The sequence below is a fragment of the Ipomoea triloba genome, chromosome 1, assembly GCF_003576645.1.
Source record: "Ipomoea triloba cultivar NCNSP0323 chromosome 1, ASM357664v1".
NCBI classification, from domain to species: Eukaryota; Viridiplantae; Streptophyta; class Magnoliopsida; order Solanales; family Convolvulaceae; genus Ipomoea; species Ipomoea triloba.
In genome coordinates this window covers 25,635,577-25,651,452 of record NC_044916.1, presented here as the reverse complement: position 1 = coordinate 25,651,452, position 15,876 = coordinate 25,635,577, and the positions used below count along the sequence as shown (strand labels likewise).

Sequence of the window (15,876 nt, the reverse complement as noted above, 5' to 3'; positions counted from 1 at the left end):
GTTCATTTGTTTGCACTGAATGGCCTTACCTAATACCAAGTATTTTGAATATCAAAAACGTGATAGCTGATCAGTATGATTGATGTGGCATATATATATATATCGACATTATCACATAAATATTGATAAGACAAATTAATTTATTATTATATAAATTAATAAATTGTCAATTCGCATATTGCAAAAATTAGAATGTAAATTATTATTGACTTTTAGTTGTCTAGCTATAAGTTCTTTTTTGCAAAACATGAGAAAAGTTATGTTATATTTGGTAGATTTTTTTAGAGTTTATAATTTATTTTAAACTATAAATAAGTTATATAATAGCTTATTTTGAAATACTACCTCAAGTAACGTCTCAAAATAAGCTCCAAGTTTTTTAATCTTTTTTAGAAAATCTTTATTAATTTACAAAAATAACATCATCTACCATTCATTAATCAAAATCATATTATTTTAGTTTATCTTTTTATGTCTTTTTACATTTATCAGCTAATTCAACAATTAATTTTATCATACACTTAATTTTCAATTAATTAGCTTATTAGCTGTACTAGTTTTTTAGCTAAACATGTTGAGCCTTAGACTATTTAGAGACGTGGTTCATGAAATTGTTTAAGCGTGCATATTGTTGAGAGTGATTAACAAGATCGAGTTTGTAACAATTAAAACTTCATCTCTATGAGCAATAATTATCGAGATTCCTTTTACGTTTTTATAAAAATTGATTGTTCCATTTGTATTAAAAGACTACTTGAGGTGCATTCACCCATTATTCGTCTATTAGTTGTTAGTTCTTAGACTATTTAGAGACGTGCTTCATGAAGTTGTTTAAGCATGCATATTATTGAGAGCAATTAACAAGATGAAGTTTGCACGAATTAAAACGTCATCTCTATGAGCAATAATTATCGAGATTTCTTTTACGTTTTTATAAAAATTGATTGTTTCATTTGTATTAAAAGATTTCTTGAGGTGCATTCAACCCTTTTTTTTCAAAGCAAAAAGTCAGTGCATTCAACCCTTATTTGTCTATTAGTTGTTAGTTTTCATTTTCATGGAATAGTGTCATTAGACAACTCATATACTCCGACGAACGCATCCCTAAAAGCTAGTGCATCCATTTTTAATCTAAGTCAACATGTTTTGTGTTTAGAAATCAGGAAAATGACTTCTTCAAAAATGTTTTTTGAAACATGAGTCATTTTTCAGAAATTATTTTCATTCTCAGTGTTTGGTTGCATTCCAGAAAACTATTTTCGTGTGTTTGGTTCATTTTATGAAAATGAACATAATTGTATAATTAAACATTTTAATTTTTTTTTTGTTTAGAATATAACATTTATAATAATAATAATAATAATAATAATACAATAATAATAATTTTAAATATAATACAAATAAAAAAAAAACTAATAAGATATCAAAATAACTAACCAAAGTCTTGCATTCAAAATAACAAACAAAAATAACCAAAATTTTACAATTCACAATTACGAACAAAGATTACTAATCGAAGTGTTGGTGTTGGTGGTGGTACGGTGGTGGTGGTGATAGTGATGGTAGTGTGGTGGTGGTGGTGGTGGCGGCGATGATGACAGTGGCAATGTGCTGGTGGTGGTGATGGTATGGTGGGGTGGTGGCGGTGTACTGTTAGTGGTATAGTGCTGTTGTGAGAATTGGAAAGTGACTTCCCAAAAAAGAGTGGAAGTTATTTCCATGAAAATGAGGTTATTTTTCCTTGACCAAAAACTTATTTTCTTTTGACTCACATTTTTCACTCTTTATCCAACAGTAAAAACCCGAAAAATAGTTTCTAAAAATTATTTTTTGAATTTGCAAACACACCTTTAGTTGATGTCTTTGTGATGCTTGCAAGCATTGCAAAATTGACAAATAGAGTCGTGGAGAGAAAAATGTCATGCAATGACGTTGAGTTTTAATTTTAAAAAAAAAATATTTAAAGTTATTATTATTATTATTATATTATATTTTAATAGTGAGTTGGAAATTAAAATGGTGTGTATCTACATCCTTACGATATATACATACTTTTCAAAGTAAACTCTACCGAATACCAATGCATCATTATATATACACTCTTACGCATTCTGCATACATAACAACACTGTACACATTTTTTAAAAATTATTAATAGATTCTCATATTATTCAGCCTGACGTTTCCTGCGTTAGCCGGCTTAATCTTAATTATTAAAGCTTGAAGTTTATTATAAACAAGACCAAAACCCTTATCTCAGAGTACAGCGCGTGAATATATGATCACCAATTTGTACGTCACTTCAGTTTATAAAATACCTTGTCAAATCCATCAATAATAGATTTAATATTTACAAGTTAACATGTAATTGAATACTGAATATCATTTAAACTTTTTTATTCAAACCAATTTGAAGAAAAAAAATAGAAAAAGTAATAAAGACAACGTGTAATTCAAATCGAACAAATTCGACTCTTTTTTTTTTAAATAAAGGGTTGAAATAAGTCGTACAAAGTATAAGATACAAAATATTACTTTCTTTAATCATTTCACTGAATAAGACATCCCTCTTGACTTAACATACGCTAGGTCAACCCCTTATACTTCTTTAAAAAAAAAAATTAACACAAAAATTCATATACGTTTGTTTTGTTTTGCTTTGGGGTTTTCTTTTTCATATAAGGTAAAAAGTTATGTGGCGTAATATGTTGGTCTCTAGCACAATTTTAAGATATACTCTGTTATAATAACTCAACATTAAATAAATTAGAGAGAACACTACTAGAAAGTTTAATATTTTCTAACTACCTAAAAAATAGTCAGAAACATTATATTACCATTTACTAACCCTATAATTTTGACAATTTTCTTACCGTTAGAAACCTTAGATTTTATGTGTGAGTATAAAATATATCCATATAAGATTTTTTTTTTTTAATTTAAATAAAGGGAGGCCAGGGGGACCCCAAGTGAGGGAGATCAAACTAGTTAACTTTATGTTTATATATTATATGCTCAACACGCCCCCTCACGTGTCCGGGCCGATTGACTTTGATGGGCTCCAAGCAACACGTGGACCATAGTCTATTTTTTTGGGTGACGCGGAGATTCGAACCCATGACCTTTTGGATGGCTCTGATACCAAATTGAATCATGTGCTCCATCCAACTAAAAGCCTAAGCTAATGGTTGAACTGCACATTTATGTTTATATATTATATACTCAACAGGGATACCAAGACGATATGCATAAACGGTGTGGAGGATCCCATCAAAAAATTATCAAAAGCAGATATTCTTATGTCGAAATGTGATAAAAATTTAATCATGAAATTAATCATTCTATTTTGTTCAATTATAGAATTTTATGTGTGAATATCAAATGTCAAGATATGATAAAACAGATAAGCGAGATAATTCATGTCATCATATCTCTATTTGTCTATTGGAGTTTGGTGCAATATCAAAATATATGATTAAGCAAGGGGACATAAGGTTGAATAATGTAAAATATGTCTGTATCTAAAAGTCTTGACAAATTAGATGAATCATGTGAAAATTAATGTTATCAAATTAAATATGTGCCGCCGTTGGACCCTACGAGTATTCAAATATAATTTTACCTTCAAGAAATTCTTTTTTTATTCAGAAAAAAAGTCAAAATATTTTAAAATTAAATAAATTCTATATTTCCACGTTGAACCTTCAACAATATTCGATCTTATTTGTCCCTTATCTGCAGCTTAACCTGGTTGACCGACCGAGAAATGAATGTTTGAAAACAAGCAGCTTTCTAGAACAAGAGAACTAAACCTGGTACTGTAACGTTCCGAGGTTAATTTGTGATTTGTCAATTCAGCAGAGTATGAGATTTCAGGCAATTCAGTTTATTTTTTGGAAATCACGTTTTGCATTTCGACCGATCTGTGTATTTGTGTTAATATTATGTGTTTTTTTTTAAGATTTTATGTGTATTATAGACTACGATTCAGTGTATTCATGTTAGGAGTACTTAAACATAGGTTGTGACGTGTTTTGTGTATTTGAATATTAGGAGGATGATTTCTGTGTAGTTGTGTCAATATTCTGTGTATTCCTTCAAGTCATTCTGTGTATTTTAGATAAGGATTTTGTGTATTCCCTGAAGTCATTTGCGTCCACCGTCCACTAACATTCGAAACGACGTCGTTTCGGACTAGGGTTCACAGTGCATTGTCCACGATATAACGATTGGAGATTTCATCTTAAGGCCGGATGCTACCTCTTCTAGAGGCCGAGGCAATTGGGCTGTTTAAATTGATGGGTTTTGACTTGGTTTGGCCCATCAAGAATATATGTGGATCATATAATTTTGGAAATTGTGGATAATATAAATTGGTTTGAAGATAATATGAAATCATGAACTTGGACGTGATGGTGTCCCGATACATTCGTTATATTTAATTCAAATAATTATATTAAATATAGGAATTATCCAAAAGGATAAGTTGGTTATATTTTCTCTACGTCCTCACCACTATAAATAGTATTTTCATTTTAGAAGAAAGGGAGCTCTGAAGATCTGCATACTGAAACTCTGCCGAAATCCTGTCAGTTGTCCCTAGGAACACGCGGCAGCAACCGGAAATCCTTCTTTGAAGATCAAGCTACACATAAGCCCTTCATTGAAGATCAAGCTACACATAAAGCCCTTCATTGAAGAACAAGCTGCTTAATTCCGGAGGCACTTCAGTAAGAAACACTTCTTGTTCGGCATACTCCGAACAAGAACAAGCTGCTTAATTCCGGAGGCACTTCAGTAAGGAACACTTCTAGTTTGGCATACTCCGAACCTAGCATACTTTCAGTTCAGCATACTCTGAACTCGACATACTCTGAATTCGACACACTTCCAATCGGGACATACTTCTAGTAAAGAATCAGAGGGCTTCTTACATCCAGAGATTGTACCATTCTCGTTTGATACATACTTCATTGTAACCGATATACTTTGAATTTTGAATATGTACAATTCAAGTTTTTTGCATTTACACAAATAATTCATCTAAGTACATAAAAATGTGGGTGGTAAGCGTTAACTCTTTTAACCTTCCGTCATTGATTTCTTTCCCATGACAACATTTGAGTGGTCTTTTTCACCTACGACGATATACAAAAATCCCTTTGGGTTGCTATAGAATCAATTGGAACATAAAATTGAATTGTGATAATTTTCTTTAACTTTTACTCAGTACTCTAGTTATCACATCAAGAGGACTCAAGAGCCTCTTATTCAATATAGGTAATTGATTATTCATAAATTACCTATTCTTGACAGGTTGGCCCTAGGTAAAAGCAAGCTAGGCTCTTGCACAAGGCCCATGTTTGGAGGGAGCCCAACCCCCAATATATACATGTTTTTTTTGGTGTGATAATATACACAAGTTTTAATTAAAAAAAGAAAAAGTAGCTAAGTTGGTAGTTCAATTAAAAAAATTAATAGATAGTTTACTTTTTTTATGAATCATCATATATATGTTATTGTATTTAAATTACTCTAGAAAAACTTAAAATTTAATTGATCTAGCTAAAAAAATTATAAATATCATATCAATATATATATATATATATATATATATATATATATATATATATATATATATATATATATATATATATATATCAAATTATCAATATCATATTTTTCTACCATCTTGATCTTCAATTCAATTTTATAGAAATCTAATTGCCTAAAATTAATTATTTTTAATGAACTACAAATTTAAATATTCTTTAGATTTGTTTCCTTATTTTCATTTTGAAGTTTGTATTAAGTGAAGAAAAAAATATGTTTTTTTTTTCTTGAATTATAATAGGATTACAAGCCACAAAGCTATATATGTACATATTAATGTTTGGAGAATTTTAAAATTTTGGATCTATTTTTTGGAAATAATGTGAATGCGAAGTGTGTTGAGTGCAAGCAGTGATTTTTGAATTTAATATACAATTCAAGTTTTTGCATTTACAAGTGTATTGCTAATTCATTTAGCAAGGCGATTGAGAATGTGAATTGTGGTTAAAGATTTCTTATTTATATGGCTACTACCGCATTACGCGTATGGGTTAATGCCCAATGTTTATATTTAAATAAATATTTGAAAGTATATCAATGTAAGATTATATAGGAGAAGTTTATACATGGGTAATTGAATGTCGAATTTTTTTATTTAAATATCTAATTCAAAGTATATGAATCCAAGATAATATAGAAAATTCATTATAATTATTACTAAAATAAATGTTTGCAACCTTGTAAAATCGATAGTCTAATTATTTGGTCTAAAAATGATAGTCTAAATAAATACTACTTTTCATTTGAATTTTTCTAAGTGTTCTTAAATCTCTTTTGAGTAACATTGTCATTTTATTCATCTTTACTATTTGTTCTCTTCCTTTTTGTTGGTAGCGTGTTATTTGCAATTCGGTTATTGTTGGTAGCATAGATGACAACGTCATGCAATGAGATTATGATATACGAGCTATGGACTTTCCTTTAGGTGTTCTGCTTCGGGTTCATTTGTTTCAACCATTTATTGTTGAATGAGTTATTGTGGATAAAGAAATCCCTAGTTTAAGAAAAAAGATTAAATAAATTAATAAAACTTTGAAAATTTAAAATATTATATATTCCAAAGATATTAAAAGGCAGTTTCTCGCTTCAATTTGCTGGTAATGGGTTATTTGAGTACTTTCATTGTCAACAAATTCCCCAAGTAGTTAATTTGATTAGTTTCAAACTATTCTTTTTTATTTTTTTCATAGTAGTAAAGAAATACATATGTATCATTTTTTTGTGTGTAACTACTAATTTATTTAATTCAATAAGCGTAAAATAGAGCGATTCTGCTTCAATTTGTTGGATTATTTGAGTACTCTCTTGGTCAACCATTCCCCAAGTAGTTAATAAAATTAGCTTCAAATTATTTTAAATTTTTTTCATAGTATTAATAAAATATTTGGTAAATAAATATATAACATTATTTTGTACTATAACTTTGATATTTAATTACAAGATATTGTAAAAATAAGATAATGGACAATGTAATGAATATCAATTGATAAATTTGAATGTAAAGAATCTTTGCATGAGAGAAAATAAAGACAATATAACTAATGAAATTATTTCTCTTATTTAATTTAATTTTTTGATAATGAATAATTTTTTCAAATAAAGGTATTGTAGACACATAATTCTAAATTAAAGAAATACATATGTATCATTTTTTGTTGTAGCTACTAATTTATTTAATTTAATAAGAGTAAATAGAGTGAGAAACTTAATTATGTCAAATTTGATTGAGATAAGGTTCGAACCTAAGATCTTTCTTATAGAAATTAATGGGTAAGTTAAAAGTTAACGGAATATTAACGGAGAAGAGAATATGTAACAGAAAACTTAACGGATAATCATAAAAGTAAGGTTAAATTAGGTAATCTCTATTAATAATATTAATCTAAATTATCTTAACCATCTATTTGATTAAATAATTCATCTGAACCATCCATTTGATTAAATAATTTAACCGCCATTTTTTCTACCCATTTTAGGCCTAACTCTNATATATATATATATATATATATATATATATATATATATATATATATATATATATATATATATCAAATTATCAATATCATATTTTTCTACCATCTTGATCTTCAATTCAATTTTATAGAAATCTAATTGCCTAAAATTAATTATTTTTAATGAACTACAAATTTAAATATTCTTTAGATTTGTTTCCTTATTTTCATTTTGAAGTTTGTATTAAGTGAAGAAAAAAATATGTTTTTTTTTTCTTGAATTATAATAGGATTACAAGCCACAAAGCTATATATGTACATATTAATGTTTGGAGAATTTTAAAATTTTGGATCTATTTTTTGGAAATAATGTGAATGCGAAGTGTGTTGAGTGCAAGCAGTGATTTTTGAATTTAATATACAATTCAAGTTTTTGCATTTACAAGTGTATTGCTAATTCATTTAGCAAGGCGATTGAGAATGTGAATTGTGGTTAAAGATTTCTTATTTATATGGCTACTACCGCATTACGCGTATGGGTTAATGCCCAATGTTTATATTTAAATAAATATTTGAAAGTATATCAATGTAAGATTATATAGGAGAAGTTTATACATGGGTAATTGAATGTCGAATTTTTTTATTTAAATATCTAATTCAAAGTATATGAATCCAAGATAATATAGAAAATTCATTATAATTATTACTAAAATAAATGTTTGCAACCTTGTAAAATCGATAGTCTAATTATTTGGTCTAAAAATGATAGTCTAAATAAATACTACTTTTCATTTGAATTTTTCTAAGTGTTCTTAAATCTCTTTTGAGTAACATTGTCATTTTATTCATCTTTACTATTTGTTCTCTTCCTTTTTGTTGGTAGCGTGTTATTTGCAATTCGGTTATTGTTGGTAGCATAGATGACAACGTCATGCAATGAGATTATGATATACGAGCTATGGACTTTCCTTTAGGTGTTCTGCTTCGGGTTCATTTGTTTCAACCATTTATTGTTGAATGAGTTATTGTGGATAAAGAAATCCCTAGTTTAAGAAAAAAGATTAAATAAATTAATAAAACTTTGAAAATTTAAAATATTATATATTCCAAAGATATTAAAAGGCAGTTTCTCGCTTCAATTTGCTGGTAATGGGTTATTTGAGTACTTTCATTGTCAACAAATTCCCCAAGTAGTTAATTTGATTAGTTTCAAACTATTCTTTTTTATTTTTTTCATAGTAGTAAAGAAATACATATGTATCATTTTTTTGTGTGTAACTACTAATTTATTTAATTCAATAAGCGTAAAATAGAGCGATTCTGCTTCAATTTGTTGGATTATTTGAGTACTCTCTTGGTCAACCATTCCCCAAGTAGTTAATAAAATTAGCTTCAAATTATTTTAAATTTTTTTCATAGTATTAATAAAATATTTGGTAAATAAATATATAACATTATTTTGTACTATAACTTTGATATTTAATTACAAGATATTGTAAAAATAAGATAATGGACAATGTAATGAATATCAATTGATAAATTTGAATGTAAAGAATCTTTGCATGAGAGAAAATAAAGACAATATAACTAATGAAATTATTTCTCTTATTTAATTTAATTTTTTGATAATGAATAATTTTTTCAAATAAAGGTATTGTAGACACATAATTCTAAATTAAAGAAATACATATGTATCATTTTTTGTTGTAGCTACTAATTTATTTAATTTAATAAGAGTAAATAGAGTGAGAAACTTAATTATGTCAAATTTGATTGAGATAAGGTTCGAACCTAAGATCTTTCTTATAGAAATTAATGGGTAAGTTAAAAGTTAACGGAATATTAACGGAGAAGAGAATATGTAACAGAAAACTTAACGGATAATCATAAAAGTAAGGTTAAATTAGGTAATCTCTATTAATAATATTAATCTAAATTATCTTAACCATCTATTTGATTAAATAATTCATCTGAACCATCCATTTGATTAAATAATTTAACCGCCATTTTTTCTACCCATTTTAGGCCTAACTCTCTTTGGCTCTTATTAGTATAGTAGAAATATTGGGAAAAGGGTCAAATAAGCCCTCCAACTTTACCTAAAAAGTAAATTAAGCCCCTAAACATTTTAAAGTAACAATTAAGCCCATCAACAATGTATTTTGGTGCAAAAAAGTCCAAAAATCGATTAGTGACCTGTTATCACAGGTCAATAAGATTCCGGTCAAATTTTCAGCGAAATTTTAGACACAGCAGTCGCCAGCGACCATCTATGATCGCCGGCCTTCTCCGGTGAGAAGGCGACTGTCTAGGTCGCCTCCTCACTGGAGAAGGCAACCCACTGGTCGCCTTCTCAGTGAGAAGGCAACTCGTGGGTTGCCTTCTCTCACCGGAGTTGCCTTCTCTCACTGGAGAAGGCAACCCAGTGATTGCCTTCTCTGGTGATTCACTGGTGACCGTAGATGGTTGTCGGCGACTGCTGTGTCCAAAATTTCGTCGGAAATTTGATCGGAATCACAGGTCACTAACCGGTTTTTGGATTTTTTGCACCAAAATACTTTGTTGATGAGCCTAATTGCTACTTTAAAATATTTAGGGGCTTAATTGACTTCTTAGGTAAAGTTGGAGGGCTTATTTGACCCGTTTCCCTTAAATATTTAACGAGTTGGATATGCATTACTTTTTATTTTGAAGTTACACTATTTTACAAAGCACTACTTTATCAAATCTTGGATTTTATAAGAGAATAATGAGTAGAAAAAAAAATGTTACATTAATATAATATTGACACAACTGAATTTAGTAGTTAGCTCCGCCACTGTTTGATGGAAAATTATATAGTGCATTCTAGAATCCATCTTGCAAGATGGATCATGATTGAAATTAAAAATGAACCTGTTACACATTAAAAATGAACTTGTATCAAATATATTGTAATAAATTTGCAAAGNTGGTAGCGTGTTATTTGCAATTCGGTTATTGTTGGTAGCATAGATGACAACGTCATGCAATGAGATTATGATATACGAGCTATGGACTTTCCTTTAGGTGTTCTGCTTCGGGTTCATTTGTTTCAACCATTTATTGTTGAATGAGTTATTGTGGATAAAGAAATCCCTAGTTTAAGAAAAAAGATTAAATAAATTAATAAAACTTTGAAAATTTAAAATATTATATATTCCAAAGATATTAAAAGGCAGTTTCTCGCTTCAATTTGCTGGTAATGGGTTATTTGAGTACTTTCATTGTCAACAAATTCCCCAAGTAGTTAATTTGATTAGTTTCAAACTATTCTTTTTTATTTTTTTCATAGTAGTAAAGAAATACATATGTATCATTTTTTTGTGTGTAACTACTAATTTATTTAATTCAATAAGCGTAAAATAGAGCGATTCTGCTTCAATTTGTTGGATTATTTGAGTACTCTCTTGGTCAACCATTCCCCAAGTAGTTAATAAAATTAGCTTCAAATTATTTTAAATTTTTTTCATAGTATTAATAAAATATTTGGTAAATAAATATATAACATTATTTTGTACTATAACTTTGATATTTAATTACAAGATATTGTAAAAATAAGATAATGGACAATGTAATGAATATCAATTGATAAATTTGAATGTAAAGAATCTTTGCATGAGAGAAAATAAAGACAATATAACTAATGAAATTATTTCTCTTATTTAATTTAATTTTTTGATAATGAATAATTTTTTCAAATAAAGGTATTGTAGACACATAATTCTAAATTAAAGAAATACATATGTATCATTTTTTGTTGTAGCTACTAATTTATTTAATTTAATAAGAGTAAATAGAGTGAGAAACTTAATTATGTCAAATTTGATTGAGATAAGGTTCGAACCTAAGATCTTTCTTATAGAAATTAATGGGTAAGTTAAAAGTTAACGGAATATTAACGGAGAAGAGAATATGTAACAGAAAACTTAACGGATAATCATAAAAGTAAGGTTAAATTAGGTAATCTCTATTAATAATATTAATCTAAATTATCTTAACCATCTATTTGATTAAATAATTCATCTGAACCATCCATTTGATTAAATAATTTAACCGCCATTTTTTCTACCCATTTTAGGCCTAACTCTCTTTGGCTCTTATTAGTATAGTAGAAATATTGGGAAAAGGGTCAAATAAGCCCTCCAACTTTACCTAAAAAGTAAATTAAGCCCCTAAACATTTTAAAGTAACAATTAAGCCCATCAACAATGTATTTTGGTGCAAAAAAGTCCAAAAATCGATTAGTGACCTGTTATCACAGGTCAATAAGATTCCGGTCAAATTTTCAGCGAAATTTTAGACACAGCAGTCGCCAGCGACCATCTATGATCGCCGGCCTTCTCCGGTGAGAAGGCGACTGTCTAGGTCGCCTCCTCACTGGAGAAGGCAACCCACTGGTCGCCTTCTCAGTGAGAAGGCAACTCGTGGGTTGCCTTCTCTCACCGGAGTTGCCTTCTCTCACTGGAGAAGGCAACCCAGTGATTGCCTTCTCTGGTGATTCACTGGTGACCGTAGATGGTTGTCGGCGACTGCTGTGTCCAAAATTTCGTCGGAAATTTGATCGGAATCACAGGTCACTAACCGGTTTTTGGATTTTTTGCACCAAAATACTTTGTTGATGAGCCTAATTGCTACTTTAAAATATTTAGGGGCTTAATTGACTTCTTAGGTAAAGTTGGAGGGCTTATTTGACCCGTTTCCCTTAAATATTTAACGAGTTGGATATGCATTACTTTTTATTTTGAAGTTACACTATTTTACAAAGCACTACTTTATCAAATCTTGGATTTTATAAGAGAATAATGAGTAGAAAAAAAAATGTTACATTAATATAATATTGACACAACTGAATTTAGTAGTTAGCTCCGCCACTGTTTGATGGAAAATTATATAGTGCATTCTAGAATCCATCTTGCAAGATGGATCATGATTGAAATTAAAAATGAACCTGTTACACATTAAAAATGAACTTGTATCAAATATATTGTAATAAATTTGCAAAGAGTTCATGAATCTATACACATTATTAAATGAACTTGTAATATACTAAAACTGAATATGTAATATATAAAAAATTAAATTATATGTATGGAGTAATATATTAAAAAGGATAGTTCATCTTACCCCTTCTAATTTTTTTCTCTCCACGACATGTCTTATAATTATTGGATGCTATGAATTGGTTGCCCCCACTAACTTTTAATAAATAAATAAGCAATGTCATATCAAGAACGAATGTTTTTTTTTTGTTTAGGGGTGACTAGCATTACTCTAGTCATTTTAATTACTGATCATTTGACAATATTGCTCAGTTTTTTAGTTTAATTTTCAACATACACTAGTTTCATTATAGCAACACTAAAGTATCATTTTAATTTTATTACAATTTCATTTGACAATATACGTTATTGCATGAGCTCTATTTTTGAATGTAGTTTCACTTTTCACACACACTAGTTTAATTATAATAATGTTGAAATATAATTTTAATTACACTTCATGTTCATTTGATAATATATGTTATTCTATGAGTTTTTTTTTATAGTTTTATTTTTTCACTATGTTATTCTATGAGTTTTTTTTTTTAGTTTCATTTTTCACACACTAGTTTCTTTATAACAATACTAAATTATCATTTTAATTTCACCACAGTTTCACTTGACATTATATATTATTGCATGAGCTCTATTTTTTAGTTTCATTTTCTACCTACACTTGTATAATTTAGCAACGCTAAACTATCATTTCAATTCTACTAAAGTTTCATTTGATAATTGTATTTGACCATCATCCAACACTTGATTACTCTATTAAAAATGAACTTTCCAACCTATAGTATCTTTGACGGCATTATTCAATCCTTACCAAATAAGCGTGCTTATTGACGGAGGGTTGTTATGCCATGGACCTAGGTCCACCTTGCAAGATGGACCTGGGTCTACATTCGCATACACTATATTCTACATTCACATACACTATACTCTACTCGCATACACTATATTCTACATTCACATACACTATACTCTACCTTCACAATTTGTAAACTCCACATTCACACATTACATGATTATATGTTTAGTAACTATATTACCACTGTTATGCATTCACACATTCAAAACTCTATATTCACAGGTCCTATACTCCACATTCACAACTTGAGAACTCCACATTCACACATTACAGGGCTACAAGTTGCTAGAACTTCTTAACTCTATTACAGATTCACACATGCATAACTCTACATTCACGATTTCTATACTCCAGATTCACAATTTGAAACCTCTACATTCACACATTTTTGGGCAACTCTACATTCACACAATCATAAATCTACATTCACGATTTCTATACTCTACATTCACACTTTGAAACCTCTACATTCACACATTTTTGGACAACTCTATATTCAGCAATATGTTTACTAATTTAAAAAAAAAATTAAAAAAAAAAAAGAAAGACAAAAACGACGTAGTTTTGAACCCAGGTCCACCTTGCAAGGTGGACCTGGGTCCACAGCATAATTTACCATTGACGGAGGCTTCCTGATTTGAACCAATATCTATCTGGGCTACTTTAATGGATCTAAATTGTTTGATAGTGGATTGAGAGTTTGAGACTATTGGGCTAACCTATTATCCAATATCCAATATTTCCGATTTATTGAGAGTAAAACAAATTGAAGCAAGGTAAAGTTCCATGGTCTAGTGGTCAGGACATTGGACTTTGAATCCAGTAACCCGAGTCCAAATCTCGGTGGAACCTTTTCAATATAAACGTTTTGCCCTGTGGCAGAAACTATCTCTCAATTTTTATATATTTTTCAAAAGAGTTTATTTTTTTTTTTTTTTGTTTTTGATCCCTCAGTTATTTTACTTTTTTTAGAAAAACAAAAATTACATTTGGAACTATCAATTTTTCATAATTTATATAAAAAATTACATTTGGAACTATCAATTTTTCATAATTTATATATATACCTTTTTAATATAAACGTTTTGCCCTGTGGCATAAACTATCTCCTTTTTAATATAAACGTTTTGCCCTGTGGCATAAACTATCTCTCAATTTTTATATATTTTTCAAAAGAGTTTCTTTTTTTTTTTTTTTGTTTTTGATCCCTCAGTTATTTTACTTTTTTTAGAAAAACAAAAATTACATTTGGAACTATCAATTTTTCATAATTTATATAAAAAATTACATTTGGAACTATCAATTTTTCATAATTTATATATATACCTTTTTAATATAAACGTTTTGCCCTGTGGCATAAACTATCTCCTTTTTAATATAAACGTTTTGCCCTGTGGCATAAACTATCTTTCTCAATTTTTTTAATATTTTCAAAAGAGTTTTTTTTTTGTTTTTATTTTTTTATTTTTTTAATTGGGTTAGAATGTATAATTAATTGATAATATTACATGATAGTAGAAAAGTATTTGGTAAATTAATTGTTAGTTGATAGGCCAAAGACCTTGTGGTCTAGTGGTATCCGGTGTCCCGGGTTCAAGCCTCAGTGGAGGCAACTGTTGACTCTTTGTGCAAAAAAATTGTTAGTTGATAGCTGTTTGGTATAATTTCTTTTTTCAAAAAACTAATTGAAAATGTTGTTTTCAGTAGTCTTTTGAAATTTAGTATTTTGGAGTTACAAAAAGTTTTTTTTTTTTTTTGGTGGGATTGACCCGTCAAAGACGGAAAATAAAAGGCTACCAAACATTTATATTGATTTTTTAATGAAGCAAAACAACTAATAATGGTTAAATAGGTCAAAATTGGTTTATAAACTAATTATTTACCAAACATGGCCTTTTTCATTGGAAATCTAAATTACAAGGCGCCTAGCACTTTTGTGAGATAGCAAATAAGATTTTAAAGAGAGTTTTTCGCTCAACTCATACTAACCCTTAACCTTTTGTTTCTTGTGCTTGTTATTCTTCAGAAATAATATTTTTGTAGTATTATTTTATAATACATGGTCCATACAACTTTGTGAACCATGGTCTTGCATGGACCATGGTCCACACAGCTGTGTGGACCAAAAATAAAAAGTACATTATTTTTGTACTGAAGGTACATTATTTTTGTACTGTATGTACATTATTTGATAGATACTATCAAATAATGTACCTTCAGTACAAAAATAATGTACCCTAAAATAATGTACCTACAGTACAAAAATAATGTACTTTTTATTTTTGGTCCACACAGCTGTGTGGACCATGGTCCATGCAATAATGATTGCCACATAATAAGCATTGATCGGTTGCTATGCCATGGACTTGGGTCCATGTTC

At 28.9% G+C, this 15,876-nt stretch overlaps 1 non-coding gene across 1 annotated transcript; it reads left to right on the top strand.

The window, feature by feature from the left end:
* Positions 1-14,276: 14,276 nt before the first annotated feature.
* TRNAQ-UUG lies at positions 14,277-14,348 on the top strand. The gene has a single exon. It is a non-coding gene; the product is annotated as a tRNA-Gln (tRNA).
* The last annotated feature ends 1,528 nt before the right edge of the window (positions 14,349-15,876 follow it).